This window comes from Taudactylus pleione, unplaced genomic scaffold (assembly GCF_031769625.1).
Source record: "Taudactylus pleione unplaced genomic scaffold, aTauple2 ptg000289l, whole genome shotgun sequence".
Lineage (NCBI taxonomy): Eukaryota > Metazoa > Chordata > Amphibia > Anura > Myobatrachidae > Taudactylus > Taudactylus pleione.
Genome location: NW_028284691.1, coordinates 6,146,181 through 6,172,074, shown reverse-complemented (window position 1 = coordinate 6,172,074; position 25,894 = coordinate 6,146,181).

Here is a 25,894-nt window from a genome sequence, read left to right as displayed (position 1 = left end):
ATTGCCAATAGAGAGTATGCGCAGTGCAAGCATCTGACCTCTGCCGGTGGCGCCCACAGCCCATTCAAGTAAGAAAGACGGGGGCCAGGGCCGGCGGTGGAGGCGATGCAGAGTCTCCACTTGGAGCCTGGCTTTCTGCCGCGGAAACGCGGCAGAAAGGTGCTTGGTGCCCTGAGCACTCGGGGCCCCTCTGAACTTCGGGGCCCAGCACAGATGTGCCCCTAGTCCCCCCGTCGCCGGGCCTGGTGGCAGGGGGCCCTCTCCGAGAGGGGGGCCCGGGGGTACATGCCCCCAATGCCCCCCCCTTAATCCGGCCCTAAGTGCTGGGATGTAGTGTGGGGAGGTAGTGTAGTGATATACTGCTGGGATGTAGTGTGGGGAGGTAGTACAGTGATATACTGTAGTGCTGGGATGTAGTGTAGGGAGGTAGCGTAGTGATATAGTGCTGAGATGTAGTGTGGGGAGGTAGCATACTGATATAGTGCTGGGATGTAGTGTGGGGAGGTAGCGTAGTGATATAGTGCTGGGATGTAGTGTGGGGAGGTAGCGTAGTGATATACTGTTGTGCTGGGATGTAGTGTGGGTAGGTAGCGTAGTGATATAGTTCTGGGATGTAGTGTGGGGAGGTAGCATAGTGAATAGTGCTGGGATGTAGTGTGGGGATGTAGCGTAGTGATATAGTGCTGGTATGTAGTGTGGGGAGGTAGCATAGTGATATACTGTAGTGCTGGGATGTAGTGTGGGGAGGTAGTGTAGTGATATAGTGTTGGGATGTAGTGTGGGGAGGTAGCATAGTGAATAGTGCTGGGATGTAGTGTGGGGATGTAGCGTAGTGATGTAGTGCTGGTATGTAGTGTGGGGAGGTAGCGTAGTGATATAGTGCTGAGATGTAGTGTGGGGAGGTAGCATAGTGATATACTGTAGTGCTGGGATGTAGTGTGGGGAGGTAGTGTAGTGATATAGTGTTGGGATGTAGTGTGGGGAGGTAGCATTGAGATATACTATAGTGCTGGGATGTAGTGTGGGGAGGTAGTTTAGTGATATAGTGTTGGGATGTAGTGTGGGGAGGTAGCATAGTGATATACTGTAGTGCTGGGATGTAGTGTGGGGAAGTAGCGTAGTGATATAGTGCTGGTATGTAGTGTGGGGAGGTAGCATAGTGATATAGTGCTGGGATATAGTGTGGGGAGGTAGCGTAGTGATATAGTGCTGGTATGTAGTGTGGGGAGGTAGCGTAGTGATATAGTGCTGGTATGTAGTGTGGGGAGGTAATATAGTGATATACTGTAGTTCTGGAATGTAGTGTGGGGAGGTAGCATAGTGATATAGTGTTGGGATGTAGTGTGGGGAGGTAGTGTAGTGATATAGTGCTGGGATGTAGTGTGGGGAGGTAGCACAGTGATATACTGTAGTGCTGGAATGTAGTGTGGGGAGGTAGCATAGTGATATAGTGCTGGGATGTAGTGTGGGGAGGTAGCGTAGTGATATAGTGCTGGGATGTAGTGTGGGGAGGTAGTGTAGTGATATACTGCTGGGATGTAGTGTGGGGAGGTAGTACAGTGATATACTGTAGTGCTGGGATGTAGTGTAGGGAGGTAGCGTAGTGATATAGTGCTGAGATGTAGTGTGGGGAGGTAGCATAGTGATATAGTGCTGGGATGTAGCGTGGGGAGGTAGCGTAGTGATATAGTGCTGGGATGTAGTGTGGGGAGGTAGCGTAGTGATATACTGTTGTGCTGGGATGTAGTGTGGGTAGGTAGCGTAGTGATATAGTTCTGGGATGTAGTGTGGGGAGGTAGCATAGTGATATAGTGCTGGGATATAGTGTGCGGAGGTAGCATAGTAATATAGTGCTGGGATGTAGTGTGGGGAGGTAGTGTAGTGATGTAGTGCAAGGATATAATGCAGTAATACTGTGTGGGGATGTTGTATGGCAGGAGCATATTAAGAGAGGAGGGGGCCCGTGTTCATTCCCCATCCGGGGCACCCTCCTCTCTCCCCGGCGGCCGGCAGCAGACTGAGTCGTATGACCACTGACTGCAGCATCAGTAGACTCTGGACACTAGAGTGTGCCCAGAGTCTACTGCGCATGCGCAGGTAGCCAGGGAAATGGAGCGGACGACATTTTCCCGGCGATTTCCTCACTCCGCATGCGCAAAACACCAGAAAAATGTCTGCCATGGCCATTTTCCAGCATTTTGTGCAGGGCTGAGACATCCGACGTGGGACCTCAGAGATGTAAGTATTAGATAATATGGGTGCAGGGTATGCTGTGCGGGGCCCCCAGGACCCAGGGGCCCGTGTGCTCCACACACCCTGCACCCATTATAGATATGGCCCTGTTGTGTGGGTAGGTAGCACAGTGATGTAGTGTTGGGAGGTAGATTGGGGAGTTATAGAGGGCAGTGGCGTAACTAGGGTATTTGGAGCCAAGGGCAAATTTGAAAAGGGAGCCCCACTCCCCTAACACACCGATATGCGGGGGAAAAATGGGCGTGTTCACTTAAAAATGGGGCATGTCAACATGACACACCCCTTTATTTTCACGCTGAACATTCCTATCCATATGCACCTTAACCCCAGTGGTACCCTTATACAGTACCTCCTGTATGCAGTTGTGGTCCCTCTTATGCAGGTCCATAGTAGTGCCCCTTATACAGTATCCCCAGTAGTGGTCCCCCTCATACAGCCCCCAATTAGTTCCCCTTACTCAGTGCCCCAGTAGTGGTCCCCCCAAATGCAGTGCCCTATGTAGTGTTCCCCCTTATGCAGTGCCCCCAGTAGCAGTCCCCACAATGCAGTGCACCCAGTAGTAGTATCCCCTTATGCAGTGCCCTTTATATAGTGCCCCCAGTAGTAGTCCCCACCTATGCAGTGCCCATTATATAGTTCCCCCAGCAGTAGTCCCCCCCATGCAGTTTTCCCAGTAGTGGTCCCCCTTATGCAGGCACCCAGTAGTGATCCCCCCTATCTAGTGCCCCCTGTAGTGGTCCCCCCAGTGCAGTGCCCCTAGCAGTAAGCCCCTTATATAGTGCCCCCCAGCAGTAGTCCCCCCCCTCCCATGCAGTGTCCCCAGTGGTGGTCCCCCTGATGCAGGCCCCCAGTAGTGATCCCCCCTATCCAGTGGTCCCTGTAGTGGTCCTTCCTTTTATTGCCCCCAGTTGTGGTCCCCCCAGTGCAGTGCCCCTAGTAATAGGCTCCTTTTATAATGCCCCCAGTAGTAGTTCCCCCCCCCCAAGTAGTGGTCCCCAGTTGAGGTTCCCCCTCCCGATTAAGTGCCCCGAGTAATAGCCCCCCCAGTAGAGGTCCTCCCAATAATGGTGCCCCCAGTAATAGCCCCCCCCAGTAGAGGTCCTCCCAATAATGGTGCCCTTGGTAGTAGCCACCCCCCATTGTGCCCCCACCCCAGTAGAGGTCCCCCCAGTAGTAGCCACCCCCCTCCCCCGTTGTGCCCCCAGTAGTGCTGACAGGTTTTAAAAAAATATATATAAAAATATACTTACCTGAATCCAGCTGCTGCTCCAGACCACGACACCGCTCCCGCCGCCCGCCATTCATCCCGGGCTGGCGCGCTCAGCATAATGGGAGAGATGTCATGATGTCATGACGCCTGTCCCATTACCCACTGCAGGAGCCGGACGGAAGTGGGTGCTGCTGCAGTCAATGAGAGTCTATCTGACTCTCATTGGCTGCTGTTCAACACACGCATCGCTGCCAGCGCTGGCGGCTTTGTGTGTTATGCACAGCCTGAGCCCGCCTCCTGGCGCTATTGGGCAAGCGCTCAGAGGGAGGGAACGGGCTCAGGTGTGCAGCACAGGACCGGCGCTGGAAGCCTAGCGCCGGTCCTGTGTATATGTGTTGCGCTGACTGCACTCACTGCGGTCGGCACTACACTGGTGACTAACTAGGGTGGGCCGGACTGTGGCCGGCGGCACCCCCCTGCGCCGCCGGTCCCACGGCGCCCAGGGCACACACACCCTGCTCTAGTTACGCCACTGGGGAATCCAATTGCGGGCGAGATTTTTATAGAAATCACTGCATCTTCTTTCTCGCACCTCCAGAGCAAGTCTGACTTTCCTAAAATCGTTCATTTTAGGAAAATCAGTGGGACTTGCTCTGGGACCCCTGCGGAATCCCCCCGCTGAGGACTAATTAAGCAACTGGACTCTTCCAATTAGCTTAATTAGTCCTTAATTACTCGCCTTCTGAATGGTGTCTTCTGCATCCAGCGTCAGGAGCCGATGTTACTCAATGTTCCTGATGTATATGCAGGACTGCAAGGTATTATGGATGTGAGATAGCGGTAGTGGGCAGTAGTGGACGTCTCTATGCTGGCTTTGTGATGCTTTGAGATTGTATTCATTAGCATATTTTCGCAGCAGATCTGCGTACGTAATAGCAGCCGTGATCGCAATAATGACCTGTGATGAATCAGGCCCATAGTGCCGAGATATAGAATGGGGAGGTAGTGTAATGGTGATATAGTGATCCACCACATCCGTATGCCCACCTGGGAGAACTTCTCTGTGGCGCTGATCTCGCCCCCTGCGTCTGCACAAATTAGGCCCTTCATAAATCGTGGACTTTAATCTGGCACTGCAACTACCTTCACCGATATGATAAACTGCATGTGTCCTAAAGCAGTTATTTATGTGACCAGGCATTTATTTTTCAACGCTATTAATCAAAGTCGTTTTTAGTATGAAGACACCTGGAGATTTCTAATGTAACACATTTACCAACAATGTCAAACAAATATCTCTATATATGCTAGAGCTTGGCTTGAAGAACACTGCACTGCAGTAATGTATAGTCAGTGTAGGCTGCTAGTCTCACAATTTGTCACCACCTAGTGAAATTCTGGAAGAATTGTAAATTCTCCTGATATGCTTATATTTTTTGTATCAATTCCAAGGATGTGCTGTGCAACCAGGATACAATATGGTACCATGTATCAGTGCTGCTTTATAATATCTCTTGTAAAAAAGCAGTTTTCATCTATTAGTTAAAATTAACATTAGATATTTAAAGTAGAATTTTTCAATGGTGTTGTTTAAAAAAAATTGCATTCTGAAAGCATTACATAGCTTTAGAGCTCTTTATGTTTCAATTTCCATACAGTAGCTCATCTTACTTATATGATTTGCAGAAATGCATGAAAAATGCCTGATAACTGACATGCAACTTTCATGAACTACAGATTAGGGGCCAAATATAACAGTACTCGATTTGCGGGAGCAGGCACGATTCCAGGGAGATAGACATTAACTTTAAGTGGCAAATAGTTTAAAAGGTAAAATCAGGTTGGTTATGCCTTTAAATGAACTAACGCTTTAAATTTAGTGACAATCTCACCAGATTCACCCTGGCTCCCTCACCTTGTACACACAGCTATTTTTAATTATGTGTGTGCTTTCTTCAAGGGGATTGGAAGTCCGGACATCACAACTTTTAATCAGGTCTTAAATTCCCGACCTCCCAATCCAACCATTGAAACTGTATATTGGCTAATGCTGAAGCATACACACATATGCAATTATCGGACCAGTCTGCCGATACCGGCTGATCGGCCCAATACTTGCATAGGTGTGTTTCTAGCTTCAGAGTGTGTGTATACAGTCAGGTCCATAAATATTGGGACATTGACAGAATTTTCATATTTTGGCCTCTATTCACCACCACAATGGCTTTGAAATGAAACAAACAAGATGTGATTTAACTGCAGACTTTCAGATTTAATTTGAGGGTAATTACATCCAAATCAGGTGAACGGCGTAGGAATTACAACGGTTTCTATAAGTGCCTCCCACTTTTTAAGGGGCCAAAAGTAATGGGACAAACTAAACAATCATAAATCTAACTTTCACTTTTTAATACTTTGTTGCAAATCCTTTGCAGGCAATTACAGCCTGAAGTCTGGAACGCATAGACATCACCAGACGCTGGGTTTCATCCCTGGTGATGCTCTGCCAGGCCTCTACTGCAAATGTCTTCAGTTCCTGCTTGTTCTTGGGGCATTTGCCCTTCAGTTTTGTCTTCATCAAGTGAAATGCATGCTCATTCGGATTCAGGTCAGGGGATTGACTTGGCCATTGCATAACATTCCACTTTTAGTCTTAAAAAACTCTTTGGTTGCTTTTGCAGTGTGCTTCGGGTCATTGTCCATCTGCACTGTGAAGCGCCATCCAATGAGTTCTGAAGCATTTGACTGAATATGAGCATATAATATTGCCCGAAACACTTCAGAATTCATTCTGCTGCTTTTGTCAGCAGTCACATCATCAATAAATACAAGGGAACCAGTTCCATTGGCAGCCATACATGCCCATGCCATGACACTACCACCACCATGCTTCACTGATGAGGTGGTATGTTTTGGATCATGAGCAGTTCCTTTCCTTCTCTGTACTCTTCTCTTCCCATCACTCTGGTACAAGTTGATCTTTGTCTCATCTGTCCATAGGATGTTGTTCCAGAACTGTAATGGCTTTTTTAGATTTTGTTTGGCAAACTCTAATCTGGTCTTCCTGTTTTTGTGGCTCACCAATGGTTTGCATCTTGTGGTGAACCCTCTATATTCACTCTTGTGAAGTCTTCTCTTGATTGTTGACTTTGACACATATACATCTACCTCCTGGAGAGTGTTCTTGATTTGGCCAACTGTTGTGAAGGGGTTTTTCTTCACCAGGGAAATAATTCTTCTGTCATCCACCACAGTTGATTTCCGTGGTTTTCCGGGTCTTTTGGTGTTGCTGAGCTCTCCTGTGCGTTCTTTCTTTATAAGAATGTTCCAAACAGTTGATTTGGCCACACCTAATGTTTTTGCTATCTCTCTGATGGGTTTGTTTTGATTTTTCAGCCTAATGATGGCTTGCTTCACTGATAGTGACAGCTCTTTGGATCTCATATTGAGAATCGACATCAACTGATTCCAAATGCAAATGTCACACCTAGAATCAACTCCAGACCTTTTACCTGCTTAATTGATAATGAAATAACGAGGGAATAGCCCACACCTGTCCATGAAATAGATTTTGAGTTGATAGTCCCATTACTTTTGGCCGCTTAAGAAGTGGGAGGCACATATTGAAACCGTTGTAATTCCTACACCGTTCACCCGATTTGGATGTAATTACCCTCAAATTAAATCTGAAAGTCTGCAGTTAAAGCACATCTTGTTTGTTTCATTTCAAAACCATTGCGGTGGTGAATAGAGGCCAAAATCTGAAAATTCTGTCAATGTCCCAATATTTATGGACCTGACTGTGTGTGTATATATATATATATATATATATATATATACACACACACACACACATTATATATATATATATATATATATACACTTATATGTATTTAATCACACACACACACAATATAGATTAGTGAAGCTTTTATAAGCCAACCCATCCTTGCCATATAAGAAGGGGACAGTGCAGATGCTAGTATACTGCAGCATCTTTAGGCTAAAGACGACCACTACCAGAATTGCGGATCTGAGTCACAGCAATGACAGTCATCGGCCATATGAGTAAGCCTAAGCTTACTCAGAATAGCCAACGGAACTACTCTGCTGGGGTCAGGAAATCTGCGTTGGAAGACACACAGCTGTTTTGTAAAACTGTCATCGTTGCCGCCCCGTCCCGAAATGGAGCTGTGGCTAAGGGGGCATTGCAAACGATCTTGTAGACACTGACCAGCACATAAACAGTACAGATTCTGTGCATACACTGATCGGCCACCATCGAAGCTGTACTACTCTATATCAGGCCCATAGTGCAATAAGTGGTCATGCAACAATTATATTCATATTAAAAACAGCAAGCATGGGTGAGAGATGGATTCTGGACACCTGTAATTCTCTCCTGTACTTGCCTGTGATCAGATTCATCAATAGTCACAGCTAATGGCATCCAGTTATTACTGTTGTGTATATCTATAACTCAGCCATCCAACAGCAACAGTCACTGCCCCGCTTTCTGTCTTGAAACTAAAACTGCTGCCTGGAAAGGCAAAATATGAGACATTTGAAAAGCATCTATATCCATTCAGCTGTTACACTGAAGCCTAGACATTTCAATTGGCAATGGCAGATCTGTCATCAACTTCCTGAAATCCTGTGGATGATAAATGAATACAGCACCTTGTTAGGTAACTAAGGTCAATCCAAGTGTAATTGTCTCAGAATCTCATTGCAATAATACAATCTTATCCAATAAGATATGCACCTGGATCCAGTGAAAATATAATTATCATGGCCATAGTCAGAATGAATAATGCAGCAGCATTATTATGTAACTGTAAAAGGATATTGTTTTATTGAAATAAGATTCTGAAGCAATCACACTGGGATAAATGTTAGTTATTGAATGAGAGTTACATTTATCTAATTCTGTCAGACTTCCTGACTCTCCTGCGTTGGTTGGGAGGCTCCTAAAAATTGGATGGAGCTCCCGGCCCCCAGCAGGAAAGGGCAAGTCTCCCAGTCTGGCAGCCTTCCGCATGCTTCCCCATGCACACCCCTGCATCCCCGCACACCCTCCACCCCTCCCGCACATGCTTACTCCCACGAAAGAGGGTGATCTGGCGCTGAATTGCATCATCGTAGCCCCTCCCCCTGCTTTGTAATGCTGGTAATCTCAACATTGTATAGCAGGGGGTTGGGCTGCGATGATGCGATTGCGCCACCCCGCACAGCCCACCTTTGATGCCACCACGCCCCTTCTGTGCCTGCCGCCCCAGAAGTATGATATCTGTATATGTCACTAAGCTAACTTTCGTTTATATACATCTGGGTAAACATAACACCTGGATTGAAGAGGAAAGTATGATATTCAGCTCCTGGGCCATATTTGCTGACATCAGTGTAAGAGGGGTGCGGTGCAGTGCCTGCTGCCGTGCAGGTGTACTTCTGTTTCTAACCTTGCGTCGCACCCTCTCACCTTCAGGCCGTTTGTTGAACAGATGGTCCTGGAACCCCCAAACAGAACACGGACACGATGACCTAGGAGGAAGTAGATGATGCGATTACCGTCTTCCTCAGGGCAACCGACATGCCCTACCGCACCGAGGGATAGAACCGGGTTTTAAGTGAAGATCATCACTGGCACTTTTGGCCTCAGATCCCAGGGCCGGATTAACAATGGGGCGGGTGGAGCTACAGCTCCAGGCCCCCAGTGAAAATAGGCCCACAGCATCCCAGAGCAGCTGGAGACAGAAAAAATAATTCCTGTCAAAGGCTGCTAGCGGCTGATACCACACACCTCCCTGCCTGCCTGGGGTTTGAGTACAGGGCATCGAGTCTTGGGCTGTCAGTACCTGCCACTGCATTTAATGTTAGTATCTACTCTAGAGCTCGAGCTCAATCAGGCCCCGCTCATCCGCGCAATGCCCAATTGGAGTTGTAGTGTCCCTACACGGCAGTGCGCGCAGCGACCACTGGGAACCTACTGTATGGCCCTGAGAACTACACTCCCATAGAGCAGTAGCAGGCAGCACTATGGCGCCTCCGCAGAATGTCCTCAAATGCTACTTGAATTGAATGTATGTAATTTGCTTGGCTTGAACTGAGACGTATAGGTATGAGCCGGGCAGTGATAGCCCGGGGGGGGGTCCTGCAACCACAGTTCTACTCATACAATCAGCATATAGATGGCTGTCGGGGACTGGAGCTAGATCCATGACAAGGGGCCCCAATGGATAACTAATGCTTTCTCCCAAGTAACAATTGCTCTGGCCCCAGGGTCGCTGGGTAAAAGAGTTTGCACTTATGCACCACTAAGTACCCCCCCCCCCGCAGCTGCATCACTTGCCAAGACAATTGCAGTGACATTTCCCTAAATGTGTCCCCCCCCCAGCCTTGCCAGGCTACAGACCTCCCTCGGTCGCTTGGTGGGTGTACGGGGTTCCAGTGCTCAACAGCCCCCCCAACAGGCAGAGTGTTTCCTTGCAGGAATTATGCTGTGCATTTGGCCACCATTATACAAAAGGCTGCACAGTGGAAGGCTTCACAGGCTCTCCCTGCACCTCCTTCGCCATGTGACGTCATGCCGCCCCACTGCCATGGCCGAATGGATAGAGCAGCTGAGCACCATAAAGGCGGCCCCTGCCTCCTGCTCCTCCTTGTGACCCAGTCCAGCTGAACCAGGAGTTCCAAAAGCCTGCTGCAGCGCTGTCTCTGCAAAAGGTATGCTTGTGTGCAGTGACAGAATTTGTGTATATATGTATTGTATACATAATATATACATAAACACACAGTATAGAGCCTCAGAGCCTGAATCCTATATGTAAATAAACCCAATGGTTAACGTACATCTCCGATGATGGGGCGCATGCGCAGAACAAGTCCTGCAATCACGGTCGCAGTACCCCCTGAGCGTAGTTTGCCTTTTGGGAGCAGATGGTTGCGATTGTGATCCGAGGCAGCATATACAGATGCACAGTTGGATCTCTTAGATGCAGCAAGGAGGTGTCTATTTCCTACAGACACCTCCTGCTGCATTTGCATTTTAGTTGGACGGTATTATACTCCACTTCCTTGCGCCTGAACAATAGCGTACACATCTGAATCAGGCCCACAGTACAAATTATGGCATAATGAGACCCTCGATTATTATTATGCCATATTTCGTACTGTTGTAATAGCCGTATAATTATTAGTTGTTTTATCGAAACAAGGTCAGAAGGACGCACATAGCGCAAAGTACCCTCACAGCAATGTAAATAATCAAAACAAATTGCTGGCATATCACTTAATACCTATCACTGCTTTTGGTTATCCACAATCTAAAAGGAGTACTTTATTGGTGCCTTAATTAGTTTCCTTACACGTTCCTAGTCATCAGGAAAAAGGGCCATTTCACTAGCGCACGCAGGGGGGGTTATGAGTACCCAGAAACCCCCCCCTGACCAACTTTTCTTTTTTTCAGAGACAGAGACAGACTTGTCTCCATCTCTGCATAATCAGCGGGCCACCCTCGGAGCTGCCCAGCTGCTGCCTGTTCAGCTGTCAGCACTTCTGCGTCAGGTGCTTTCATACCTACTGACACGGAAGCGCTGACAGCTGAACCGACAGTGGCCGGGCAGCGCGCAGTGATCACCAGGGACTGGACTGGAGGCCCGGACAAAGAGGGGGGCCCGCACGCCCAGCACCGCCGCTCCCGACCCACGCGCCCGCTATGCTGCAGTGTAAAGCCTGCAAGATAGGGTTTTTTTTCATTTGGAGAGAGAGATGGTGAGACCCGGTGGCCGGCACGCATGACGTTATGCTGACAGCAGAGGTCTTTGAGCCGCGGCTTTTGACTGAGGAGCTACTACAAGCAGCAGGTAAGTGTGGGGTTGGGGTTGGATGTCTGGGGCAGGGACTGGGAGGCTGGCTATTGGGCTGGGGCAGAGGCTGGCAGGCTGCCTATCGGGCTGGGGCTGGCTGTGTGGAACAGAGGCTGGCAGTGTGGGGCAGGGGCTGGCTATCTGTGGCTGGGTGGCTGTCTGGCTGCGGCAGGGGCTGGTTGTTTGGGGCCTGATATATATGTGTGCATGTATATGTAAAATATACATATATATATATTTTATAAATGGAAACCCCCCCATAAAAATCCTGATTTTTGCCCCTGCATTTAACAATGTGCAAGCTATGCCCTTCATGGTGCTAGCCACGAACTACAACACAGGACACACTCTCTGTGCACATCACACCCCAACGGCACTGGTCACACTCCTCATAACACTAGTCAGACCCCCGCAGCACTCTTAACACCCCCTGCGGCGTCACACAATAGGTCCTTCATATATTTCAGCTCCAGGCCCATGTGGACATTAATCTGGCATTGTCAGATCCCGAGTTTACATATATAGGTACTCGCGCACCAGGTGAAGACTCGCCCTTGCACCAGGATGCAAAGTCCACTGTCTGCCCAGAAGGAAGGAGTATAGGTAGAGACTAACAAACAGTGAGAGACAGTAAACACAGATATTTCTCACTGTGGGCCTGATTCAGACCCGCTCGCGAGCGCTGAGCGCTCGCAAGCGGGTCGATGGTGCCCTAGTGCGCATGCGCACAACGGAGGGAGCTCCATCGTGCGCATGCGTGAGAACTGAATAGCGACGGCCAGCCGTCGCTATGGGTCTCGCACCAAAGGGGGCGTGCTGTCGATGGTGAGTGACAGCACACCCCCTTTGGTGGGCGTGGTGGGGGCGTTGCTGCCCAGACGGAGGCGTTCCCATGGGAACGCCTACCGTCTGGGTCCGGCCCCACTGACATCACTAGTGGGGTCAGTGGGAGTGCTTTTGGCTCTGATAGAGCCAAAAGCACTCCTGGGCTTGCGGCAGCGAGACCCTACCGCAGGGTCTCGTCGCAAGCCCGACGGTCGCGATGGTCTTGACCATCGTGACCATCATTTTGGCCGCTCCCATAAGCTGTGGGTGGTCACCCACAGCTATGCGGGCGGCCAAGAGGCCGCTCCAATTTTAGGTAGGAGGGCCCTGATTCAGAGCGAGCGCTCTTGTCAGAGCGTCCGGCTCTGAATCAGGCCCTGTGTTCACTCTTGCTCTTTGTCCGGTCACTCGTCCACAGGTCCCTCTAAGGAGATACACACCACAGCCATGCAGGGCCTAAACCTGTGTCACACAACTACACAAACTAAGACAACATCACCCTCAACCTACAGTGTGTGTAGTGCGACATGTATAACAATAACTAAACTTTTGCCCTCCAGAGCTGTAAAACGACTGGAAAATGGCCACGGCGGCCAATTTCCCGGTGACCTGTGCATACATTATAGACTCTGGGCACACTCTAGTGCCCAGAGTCTATAACTCCGGCGCTGGCCGCGCACAGCTCAGTGTGCTGCCAGCCGCCGGGCAGAGAGGAGGGGGACCATGTCGGAGACTGCACACGGGCCCCCTCCTCTCTAGAAACAACTCTGCCTAGAAGCCTCTGTGCATGCCAGTGATGGATCCAGGAGTGGGGGTGTTATCATGGTGATCGCCCCCATAACACTTTCCTCCTGCCTAGAGCTGTCAGGCTGGCTCTTGTAGCAGAGCGAGGGTGTGCGCCGTGCAGTACTTTACGGCAGGGAGAGCGCAGAGACTGCTGCTGCTCCCCAGTTTAGTACATGCTACTGTGTACTGGGCTGGGAAGCGAGGCTGCTGCACTCTCTCTGCCCTGATGTGCCACGTAACCACGCTCTGCTGCTAGAGCCAGCCTGACAGCTGTAAGCTGGATCTGTCATTCTGGCGGCACTGGTAGCTACTCAGCGTCCCCAGTACGCAAACCAGTGCACTGTCACCAGTGTCATCCCGGCGGCACTGGTAGCTACTCAGCGTCCCCAGTGCGCAAACGAGCGCACTGTCACCAGTGTCATCCCGGCAGCACTGGTAGCTACTCAGCGACCACAGTGCGCAAACCAGCTCACCGTCACCAGCGTCATCCTGGTGGCACTGGTAGCTATTCAGCGTTCTATGTGCGCAAACCCGTGTGTCATCCCGGCGATATTGGTAGCAGCGCTACGTCTTTTGTCTAAGACCCATCAGCCCAAAGGCTGCATCTAACCCTGGGGCCCCAGGTCACAACGTGCCTGCCCTCAAGGCTTCTCCACCAGCCCAAAGGCTGCATCTTGCTCTGGGACCTCAGACCACAGCCAGCCAAGGTAAACCAGTCCTCAAGGCTGCTCTTTGCTCCAGGCCCTCAGGCCACTGCCAGTCAAGGCAAACCAGCACTCAAGGCTACTTCAACAGTCAATTGGCTGCATCAGACCTTTGGTCCATTGGCTGCCACTACCTACATCTAAATCGGCCCTGAAGGCTGCTCCAACACCCCAAAGGTTGGCTCTCACCTCTAGCCTTTCGGCTACCACTAATTCATGCAAATCAGCCCTCAAGGCTGTTTACACCAGGTCTAACCAAGACTAACCCTCAGTCCTTAACAAGATGATCACACAATTCAACATACATCAGGCAGGGTGTACATACACACAGGGCCAGTGCTAGACTTTTAGGCACCCTAGGCAAAACTTCTACAAAACTTTTAATGGTTTGCATACTGCTGCAGCGTACACCAGCAGACCCATTTGCTGGTGGTAAATACTATATAGTGGTCATGTTGCTGTGTGATTGTATCAAAATAATTATTTACACTACACAGACAGCCTAAAGCTTGCTGAGCAGACTTACCATTGGCTGTCACTCAGACAAGGTAGATGTTTGTTTCTGTTTTATAATAGTCTTCTGTCCGGCAGCCTGCTCCTCGTCCTCTGCAAAGGAAGAGAAGGAGTTAAGGCAGGGAAGGAGAGTGCAGGTCAGGGAGCGTGTGACCACACTTGTAAGCAGTACAGCCAGGACTGGATTATGCCTTGGGGGACCCATGGCACATAAGACAAGGGGGCACTCCCACTCTTGACAGCACTACTCCCCGGCTGTGTCAACTGTGTGTTATTCCCCACCACGACCTTCAAGAGGCAGCGCAGGTCCTTCTGGGTGATAGACAGTCCCGGCACTCCCTCTCCATTTATACATATACTCTATCTTTATAATCCATTCTATTTTGTGTAGTAAATGCCCCCCACTCTTTCATATATATATATATATAAAAAAAAAATTTTATTATTTTTTTCTTCTCTTCCCAAAGACTTATCACTCCCACCCCTTTTCTATTATATTTACATTATTTACACGCCCACATATACCGCCATATATATATATATAAATAATATATATAATATATTTAATTATCTCTTCTCTCACCACTTATATATTTTATGATTATCCACCCCCAGGCCTTATATATTTTATGATTACCCCCTCAACCCAGTCCTTATATATTTAACGATTATACCCCTCACCCCCAGCCCTTATAAAATAATGTTTATCTCCCTTCCTTCCCTCCCATCCTGCAGATGCTTACTGCAGAGGCTGGAGAGAAGCAGGATCTACTCCGACAGCAGTCTCTTAGGTCAGATGGAGCAGCTCCTGCTGGGGAGAGGGGGGCGGGGGTTATCACCCCCCCTCCCCTTAAATCGGCTTTGAGTGCAGCGTGGCAGTGCTACCTGTGCTGCTGACAGCCCGTGCGCAGACACAGCATGTGAGACATGTGTTGAGATGACTGGGAGTGATAGCGGGTGCATCAGCCGCCACTAGCGCACTAAAGACATCTTAAATTTTTTAAAGTTCAACTGACTCAGTGGTGCCCTCCAGTGCCTGGCGCCCCTAGGGGTCTATTTACTAAGCAGTGTTAGGAGACAGAGTGAAAAGTGATAAGGTACCAGCTAATCAGCTCCCAACTGTCATCTCACAGGCTGTGTTTGAAAAATGACAGTTGGGAGCTGATTGGCTGGCACCTTATTACAGACTTATCACTTTTCACTCTGTCTCCTAACACTGATTAGTAAATAGACCCCTAATAATGCTACTCATTATATAAACTAAGGGGGCACATCCACTAGACGATTTACTCCCTGTCCAATCTCTAAACGATTTTCCCTTGATTTTTTCCCTTGAAATTTTATCTTTCAGTCTGAACGATTTGTAAACGATCTTTAATAGATCAAGTGAAATTGACCTGCATGTTCGGTCGACTGACGAGACGATTAAACGACCAGCGGGAGCGCGCATCGTTGATCATTAACGACCAAACACTGCGCGAATTATAAATGATTTTTAATCGATTGAACAATAACGACGTAGTTATCGTTCAATCGCCTGCTAAAATCGTGTAGTGGATGCCCCCCTTATGTGACGGCAGAAAGCAACAGATGCCTAAATGAATATAATGTAATATCCCCATCTAGTGGATAAATAGAGGTATTAAAACTAATCAAAATCACATTCAAATAAAATGCATGAGACCCAAAGATTTGTTCAAACCTCGGAGGGACAGGGTATCTAGACGGTGAATCCACTTGGATTCTAACTGTAGAAGTTTTTGGGCCCTGCCTGCCCCCTAATTGAAATGGGTACATGATCAATCACCTTATACTTCAAAGTAGCTAAGGTATGGTGAAATAACACAAAATGATGTGCCACTGGCTGCTCACTCATACCAGTCTGCAGTGCTGCACGGATTGCTGAACGGTGTTGTTCCATACGAATTTTAAACCGGCACTCAGTCTTGCCAACATAATATAAACCGCATGGGCAAAAAATGGCATATGCAATATGATTCGAGCTACAAGTCAAAGGCCATCTGATGGGAAATCTTCTGCCCGAATAAGGATGTGTTATATAATCTCCTACGCTCATGTATGAGCAAGTAGTGCAGCCCAAGCATTTATGGCATCCATTTTTGTTAGTGAGGAAATTTTAACTTTTACTCTTGGTAAACCCCAATTTGGATGTTCACCGTTTACTACAGTCTCTGATTGCCGCCTTTTGTGCTTTATTGTGGATAATGAGGGTGCTGTCCCTCTAGGAGGGCACCGGAGCAGGCTACATTTGATCTCTACTGGAGTGCCGGAGCACTGCTTGCTGTACATATTACACTGTTTCCTGTGATCAGCTCAAGGCACCCTAAGAACTTTTTACTACCTCTACAACATCCTTCCTGTTTTTTCACTTTTTTTGCACAGGATTGCCATTTTGCACAAATATTTTGGTGGAATTGGATTTGCACAAGCACTTTTACGGCAAGTATTTGCACTTTTTTTTAGATATTATTTGCACATATGCATTAGCACTTTAATATGGCTACCTCAGAAGGTGATGGAGATTTTACCGCATTTTTATTGGAATGTGATAGCTATGAGACTCAAAGCATATTGCATAAAGATTGGCTTTGATTGACGATTCTATAGATTCTAATGAAGAGAAATTCAGAGAACTTTTCAAGTTAAAGAGAGAATTGGATATTTTGTTGCATAGTAGAACACTTTCTGATTATTACCGCGCTAAACAGATCCCCCACGGGTTTCGTGTGCACAATATTCCCACAATTGGGATGTATAACATGGCATTCTGCAGGAGATGGATCTCAATCCTTAATAAGTGTTCCAAGGACCTGATCTTATTAATAATTGAGGAAGCAACACAGGAACTGAAGCTGACTAAAGAGAAAATTCAGACATTTGAAACTGAACATGCTGATAGCCTCATTGCTGATCCTGCCATAGACTGGATGTCAAAATTGAAAAATCAGGTAGAATCTTACAGAAATGACTTATTTAAATATAAAAGAGAAAAATAAAAAAAAGCACAACGAGATTATGCACCAGATTCATACATGGCTTAACAACACACAAAATGCGGCCCAGAGGGGACGTGGTACCCCATTTAGAAAACGTTTTACCAGGGTCAGATTTTCCAGTACATCGGCCAGTCAATCCAAGGATTTACAAGTGGGATCTTCAAGGGGCAGTCCTTCCCCGACCCCTTTAGGGATGAGTTCTCGGGCTGGGGCAGCAGCCCGAGGAAGAAATCTACTAGAAGAGGGGGGCAAACGAGGAGGAAAACAGACAAAAAAGCCCCGAGATCCAAAAGGACTTAGGACCTCATTCAGACCCGGTCACAAGCGCTGCGTGCTCGCAACCGGGTCGATGTTTTGGTCCTGCGCACGCGCAGCTGCCGCACTGCGCATGCGCAAGACCTGGAGCGAGAGAGAAACTCTCTCGCTCCGGAGCTCACTACAAAAGGGCCGGCTGTTGAAGTTGATCGACAGCTCGGCCCGTTTTGTAGGCGGGGCGGGGGGGTGGTTTCACAAACGGAGCCGTTCCTTAAGGAGTGCCTACTGTTTTGTGGGCGGCCGCACTGACATCAGCAGTGATGTCAGTGGGGAGCTTCCTGCTCGATCAGAGCAGGAAGCTCCCTGGGGCTTGCGGTTGCCGAGACCCAACCTTAGGGTCTCGGCGCAAGCCCCGATGGTCGCGATGGTCTTGACCATCGCGACCATCAACCTGGTCGGTCGCTAAGCTGTGGGTGGTAACCCACAGCTTAGCTAGCGACCAGGAGGCCGCACTAGATAAAGCAAGCAGCCGCCCTCATTCAGAGCGAGCGGTCGCTTCTTGCGACCACCTCTGAATGAGGGCCTTCATTTTTAGTTTATCATCTTCCCGGCTGACACCTGCGGAACACATTGTGTTAAGCAAGGTGTTATCTTTTGTTCCCGCAAATAAAGCAAATGCCTTCAAGTGGAAAATAGAGATGTATAGACTTCAGAGATGACTATGGCTCAAAGAACATTTTTCCAAACAACCTTTGATTACGAAAACGAGTGACTTGCCACCTAGGGTTAAGAAATTGGGCTCTAGCTCTAAATTTGACCCTCAGTCTTCAGATGCTTCCATCAAAATCTTCCACAGACTTTTAGAGGATTCAGCCAAATTAGATTCTGGGCCGATTCACTATAATCTTACTCTGGATGAAAAGTTGGCTCTGGAATGATTAAGTAAACGCAATGACATCATTATCAGAGGAGCAGACAAAGGAGGTTCTATTGTGATCCAGGCAGTGGCGTAACTATGTTTTTTGGAGCCCAGGGTAAGTTTATTAATGGTGCCTCCCCCCCCCCCCCCAACACACAAAAAAAAAATTGTGTGTGGTCATAAACCAAAGAGGCGTGGCCCCAACCCGAAAGGGCATGGTCACTGAAAATGGAAGTGTGTCAACATGACACGCCACCCTTTTCTCGTCACTCCGGGAACATTCCTTTCCATTCCATATGCCCCTTACCTATACGGTGGTTTCTCACAATGTGGTACCTCTGAAGAGATGTATCCTCCCTGGGACGACGGCATCTTCAGTCGGTATTCACTTTTCATGAACTGTAGGTCACATCATCCAGAGGATGCCTGCTTGTGTAAGAGTATTAGCAAGGTCATAATCATACAACAGCGATTCAACGAGACTCCTTCCCCCTGTGTAACTTCCTTCCCCCTGCGTCTCTCAGCCACACAATCTCCCCCTGTGTCATCTCTTAGCACACCATTGCCTCCCCTCTGCATCGTGTCTCAGCACACCATCACCTCCCCCCTGCATCATCTCTCAGCCACACTATTGCCTCCCCCCTGCGTCGTTTCTGGGCACACCATCACCTCCCCCCTGCGTCGTCTCTCAGCCACACCACCGCCTATCCCTCTGTCATCTCTCAGTACACCATTATCTCCCCTCCCTATGTCATCTCGCAGCACACCTTCACCTTCCCCCTGCATCCTCTCTCAGCCATAAAACCACCTACCTCCCTGTGTCGTTCTCTCAGCCACACTATCGCCTCCCCCCCTGCGTCGTTTCTGGGCACACCATCACCTCCCCCCTGCGTCGTCTCTCAGCCACACCACCGCCTATCCCTCTGTCATCTCTCAGTACACCATTATCTCCCCTCCCTATGTCATCTCGCAGCACACCTTCACCTTCCCCCTGCATCCTCTCTCAGCCATAAAACCACCTACCTCCCTGTGTCGTTCTCTCAGCCACACTATCGCCTCCCCCCCTGCGTCATCTATCAGCACACCATCACCTCCCCCTGCGTCGACTCTCAGCCACACCACCGCCTACCCCCCTGCGTCGTCTCTCAGCAAACCATCTATCCCCTGCGTCAACTCTCAGCCACACCATCGCCTCCTCCCTCTGTGTCGTCTGTCAGCACACCATCACAGATACACATACACTGACACAGATACACACACACACTAACAGACACACACACAGTAACACACACACACTGACGGACACACACTGACACACACACAGTGACACACACACTGACAGATACACACAGTGACACACACACAGGCACGCTAACACACACACTGACACATATACACACACACAGTGACACAGGCATGCTATACAGATACACACACACACTGACAGACACACACACTGACAGACACACACTGACAGAGATACACACACACACAAACTGACACAGATACACACTGACAGACACACACACTGACACAGATACACACACACTGACAGACACACACATATACTGACACAGATACACACACTGACAGATGCACACAGTGACATACACACGCAGTGACACAGGCACGCTAACACACACACTGACACATACACACACACACACAGTGACACAGGCATGCTGACACACATACACTGACAGATACACACACACACTGACAGACACACACGCTGACACAGATACACACACTGACAGACACCCACTGACACAGATACACACATACACACACACAAACTGACACAGATACACACTGACAGACACACACTGACACAGATACACACACACTGACAGACACACACATATACTGACAGATACACACACTGACGGACACACACTGACACTGACATACTGACACAGACACACACAGACAGATACACATACACACACAGATACACACAGTGACACACACACAGTGACACAGGCACGCTAACACACACACTGACACATACACACACACAGACATACACACACAGTGACATAGGCATGCTGACACACATACACTGACACAGATACACACACACACACACACACCACACACACACATTTCACACACACAGCTTTCACACAAATGCAGACAGCCAAGTAAAAACATGGCTGACATCAATTGAAAGTCACCTCCCCCCCTCCTTGGCAGTCCGACCCTCCATCCCCCTACCAGCAAAAAAAAACAATACTTACTTACCTGGCTGCCATGGCTGGTCCAGAGAAGAGACAGCGCTGGGGAAGGAGAATCATCCTACCCTCCGGTGGCAGCTCTGAATGGCAACATTGCCTGGCAGGGGCTGCGCACTTCTGCTGCAGCTCCCCCTACAGTCACCAGCAGGCACACTTGCCTGCTCGTGCAGTAGTCTTCACACAGTCTGGACTGGGTGCAATGGTGGCAGGGGGGGCAATGCGGGTACGAGGTCCTGGCCGGTGGCGCCTCCTCTGCTGGGCCTGCCACAGCACCCAGGGCACGTGCCCTGCTCGCCCTGCCCTAGTTACACCACTGGATACAGGACACCCCTCAATACATAGCAGAGTGTGAAAGATTGCTGAGTGAAAGTCACACCTACGAACCTTTGGATAAGGATCCCTCAGCAAAATACAAAAAAGAATTAGATGACATGGTACAGCAGGCAGTGGAAGAAGGTCTCATTACAGCAGAGATAAGAGACAAATTGAGTGTTCCCTTTTCAGTGGTACCTATTTTCTATACCCGGCCTAAAATACACAAGAATGCACAGAGGTCCCCGGGCAGAAGGATTATTTTGGCCAGGGGGGTCTCTGTATGAACCTATTGCTATTTATTTTGATGCATATCTACAGCCATGCATACAAAAGATGTTTAAACATTTTAAAGATTCCAGTACCTTATTGTGTACTTTGCATAATATGAAATGTGTCCCTGACAACACTGTTCTTGCAACCCTTCATGTCACAAGTTTATATACAATGCATCCCTCATGTAGCAGGGTTAGCAGCAGTATCACAGTTATTGTCGGGAAATGTGCAATATACTGGACCGGACTTGAATTTCTTTTTAAAGCTGTTGGACTTCACTTTACAACATAAATTTTTCCTATTCAACGGAAAGTTTTAAGGCTAAAAACAGGCTGTGCTATGGGCTTGGCGGTGGCTCCCGCTTTCGCTAATTGCTACATGTGGAATATAGAAAAAGGGTTATTTTTTTGAAGATCCAGATGTTTCCAGAAACATCAGGTTGTATTTTAGATTGTAGATGTAATAGTGATAGGGATGATACAGCAAGGAATTTGACCATCATATGGTCTAATTGTCTTAAACGAGGATATCCAATTAAAGATCTTAAAGCAGAAAAGTTTAAAGCATTGTCTTGTCCATGTGAGGAGCTACTTTGTGGTAAACCAACCGGTAAGCTGAAGAAAGAAAAGTTTCCTTGGGTCAATGAATATTCCACTAAAATAACAAGGAGGGAAGCTCATAGATTATGGAATATAGTAACCTCAGACTCTAATCTGAAATGCTTCCAAGGAGCCAGCCTCATGCCTAGTTATATAAGGGGAAAGAATATTAAAGATTACGTATTCAAGACAGATGTGACGGGGTTTACGAAGAATAAAAGTTCAAATTTCCTCAGTAAGAAAAATGGATGCCATAAATGCTTGGGCTGCACTACTTACTCATACATGAGCGTAGGAGATTATATAACACATCCTTATTCGGGCAGAAGATTTCCCATCAAATGGGAATCATGTAGCTCGAATCATGTTATATATGTCATTTTTTCCCCATGCGGTTTATATTATGTTGGGAAGACTGAGAGCCAGTTTAAAATTTGTATGACTGGTATTCGTGAGCAGACAGTGACACGTCATTTTGTGTTATTTCGCCATACCTTAGCGACTTTAAAGTATAAGATGATTGATAAGGTATGTTTGATTTTATTATTTCCCATTTTTTTTCATATATTTTATCTTTCTTCATAACTTTATGCTGTTTGTTTTCACATGTTATTTTATATTGTAATATGCCACATGTTTACATTGACATATATATTTATTGTTGATATGTCATCTTATTAATCACTGAGTGGCAAATAATGTGCACTATTATGCAGGGGTCATTGTATGGACACCCTGTCGATAATTTTGTTTTTGTTTAGTGGTTGCTATGGTCCCGTCGCTGCTCTGAGTGACGTCATTTCCGGCGCGACAGAGGCACCATTGCTGGTGTATGCTGCTCTAGTGTGTCAGCCGATGGGATTTGGACCCATGCGGGAGGGGGTAAGTGTGATGATTATTATTTCTTGTATCTTATATAAACACTGTCATGTACAGTGCACTATTTGGTTGTATGTTGTCCTGAGGAAGGGGACCCGTTCCCCGAAACATTGGCTTATTAAACACCCCAGTATGGGGGTACACCATTTACAGAGTACCGCATTTTGTGCCTTATTGTGGATATTGAGGGTGCTGTCCCTCTAGGAGGGCATCGGAGCAGGCTACATTAGATATCTATTGGAGTTTCGGGGCACTGTTTGCTGTATCTAAAATGATGAAAGGAACACTCTACATAGAATTTATACCAGAACTTCGTAAAGGATCATGCGCTTTTATATTTACATATTTTCAGTACCATAGAAGGTCGTTTCTATGCCCTGGGCAATCCCCATACATGACATCATAACATCACATAGCGGTGTAGGGTGAGCACAGCAAACAGGAAGATGGCTCCTGGTGTGTCCTAACCATGCAGTGCAGTGCCTCTCCCAGGACCCATGCCACCAGCTTTTTTCTAACATGACCCTTACCACTAGCTTTTCTTACTCACATGTCAGCCCTTGTCCACCTGTGTGCCCCACTAATTGCTGAGTAGGAACTGCCTACACTATGTATTATATATCTGCAGCAGGAGCCTGCTGCCCTGTCATCATTGTGGTTGTTGGGCCAGCAGCCTCCATTAACTTTACAGATGCCAGACCAGCAGTGTGAACTTGCCATGGAACACAGTTACATTGGTGGTGTCAGGCATGGGGCCCTGTGCCCCCCCTTAATCCATCTCTGCAGGCACAGTGGGGCCCCTAAGGGAGGGGTACCCAGAGTATATGTCTCCTGGGCCCCCCACTTTAATCTGACTGTGAAGTTAGGGGTATATATATATGTGCGAGATGTTATTGCTATATGAACCTGTATTGTTTTGAGCTAGCATTGTTTATAGGCAGGGGCATTTTAAGACATGAGGAGGGCCATGTGCAAATGCCCCGTGTCATAGTCTTACCTACCTTTTGCTATACTTTCAGTAATTTCACAGGAAACATGGCACTAGTGTGCAATACTTCTAAATAAATCTTTGGAAATATGACATATTTGGCTACCGGGTGGTCTACCGTTAATGGGTGCAGGGTGTGTGGTGCACACGGGCCCACCCCGCACCCATCTTCTGTAATACTTACCTCTGTGGAATCCCACATCAGCAGCTGTAAAATGGTGCAGCCCATTTCCCTGGCGATTTGCGCATGTGAAGTAATAGAACAGTTTCTAGAAAATGGCCACAGAGCCATTTCCCTGGAATCCTACGCATGCAAAGTAGAATCTGGCACTACGCCAGGGTCTACTCTATGTGCTGCTGGCTAGAGAGGTGGGGGCCTGGATGAAGGCTGCACAAGGGCCCTCTCCTCTCTTAGTATGCCCATGGGTGAGACATTACAATGGCTGCAGGTGGGTGGCATAGGTGTCCCTGATTCAGGAGCCTGTGCGCACTGTACACCCTACATAGATATGCCACTGTTTACAGACAATATTTTTAGCTTTAGAATGTTGTTCATAAATCTATTTCAAATATTGTTCAGTGGATACTTTATCTTTGAGGTGCAGTCAACCCAGCAAATATTCATTCAGTGTTACGAATTTGCTGAAACAAGGTAATTTTTTAACAAATGTTTTGTCAGGGCTTTTTCACTGTGGAACAGTCCTGCAATGTATTTATAACCTGGAGATATGTGCATCAGGCTGAAGGAAAACCTCAATATTCTGGTGTGCTTCTAGCTGGAGGAGAACTTCTATAGTCTGAGACAGTCCTGTTCCACTGCAGCACAGATCTGATATCCCTGTCTCTATAGATTCCAATGGACAGTGTAGTTTAGGTGGCTGGCACTAAGTGGAACTGCAATGCGCCATAAAGAGATAAGCTGTCAACAGAAAGAGAATTTACTGATTGCGCAGTGGAGTTGAAGAGATGCTGAAGGGCAGAGCAGGAGAGCAGGGTGAGGTGCCGCAGGTCTGAGGAGAGAGACTGGGCAAGCAACAACGCTGAAGTGGTACCAAGTGAATGGGCCACTGAATACCCACTGATATTGCACTGGGGACTGCTGCAGGAGCACCAGCAGACTGGGAGCCGCAGCTGGTATCCATGGAAGAATAAAATAAATGGAGAGCGCTGACCAGAGGTAAAATATTTAATAAACACTTCTAAAAAATACCATACAATAGAGAACAATTAAATCATAAAAGAATTAATTTAAAACCTTTTGCGTTTGTAAGTATGCAAATTACTCATATATGGTACCTCACAGGGTCAAGAAATGATCAACAATAATAAGAAATAAAGTAAGATCATAAAAATAATAAGTAACAGCTACCATAATAAGCATTGGGTTAGTTGAAAAAGCATCTCATGTACTCCACATACAGCCAGGGAGAGGTAGTAGAACTTTGTGTTCAGACAATGTATCACAGTTTAGTTGTATAGAAAATTTCAGCTGGTTAGTGAATGTTAGTGTCACATAGATGACAGCTGAGAAAAGCCAGGAGGCCTGTGTTAATATCTGAACCGATGGTGACCTTGTGCGTGGAGACTGATAGGTCACCTGTGATATGTGGGGCTGTCCACCGGCGTCACGGTTTGGATCAGCTAAATGGTGTCCGTCTCAGGTCCCACGGCTCCTGAGGGCTCTCAACCACTATGAGGGGAGAGCCGTACTGTGTGCTGTGGTCCCGGTAGTAAAAGATTCCCAGCAATGGAGAGGGGCGCCGCACCTCCGTCTGTGAGGTCTTGGCTGCTGCACGAGCACAACGGTGTCTCCGTCCCGTGCTAGCTGGGGCATATGGGCGGAGCCAGCTAGCGTGAGATGATTGACCAATCTGGTACTCTCTCAGTCAAGGTCCTAGAGGCAACACCTGACACGTTTCTTGGCCAATGGGAAGGGCCGTTTCATCAGAGGTATCCATGTAGGCTATGTGAGTAAAAGCTGGAGAAAGAGAGACATTCCTATTGAGAGATATTGAAAGTATATGAGAAGCCTATTGACACTACACTGAGAAGAAAGTACTGCGTAAATTTAACATTTGCAATTGACTGAGCTAAAGTGTGCTGACAGTGTGACATATGTGCCTTGTTTGACGGTATAAAGATAAAATTTTGTAAGAGAATAACAGGCTTATTAACTTATCTGCGCCCACACCAAGATCCAGGATACCACACGTTTTGGTATCACAAACAGGATTTCAGAGTCCAAAGCTAGAGACA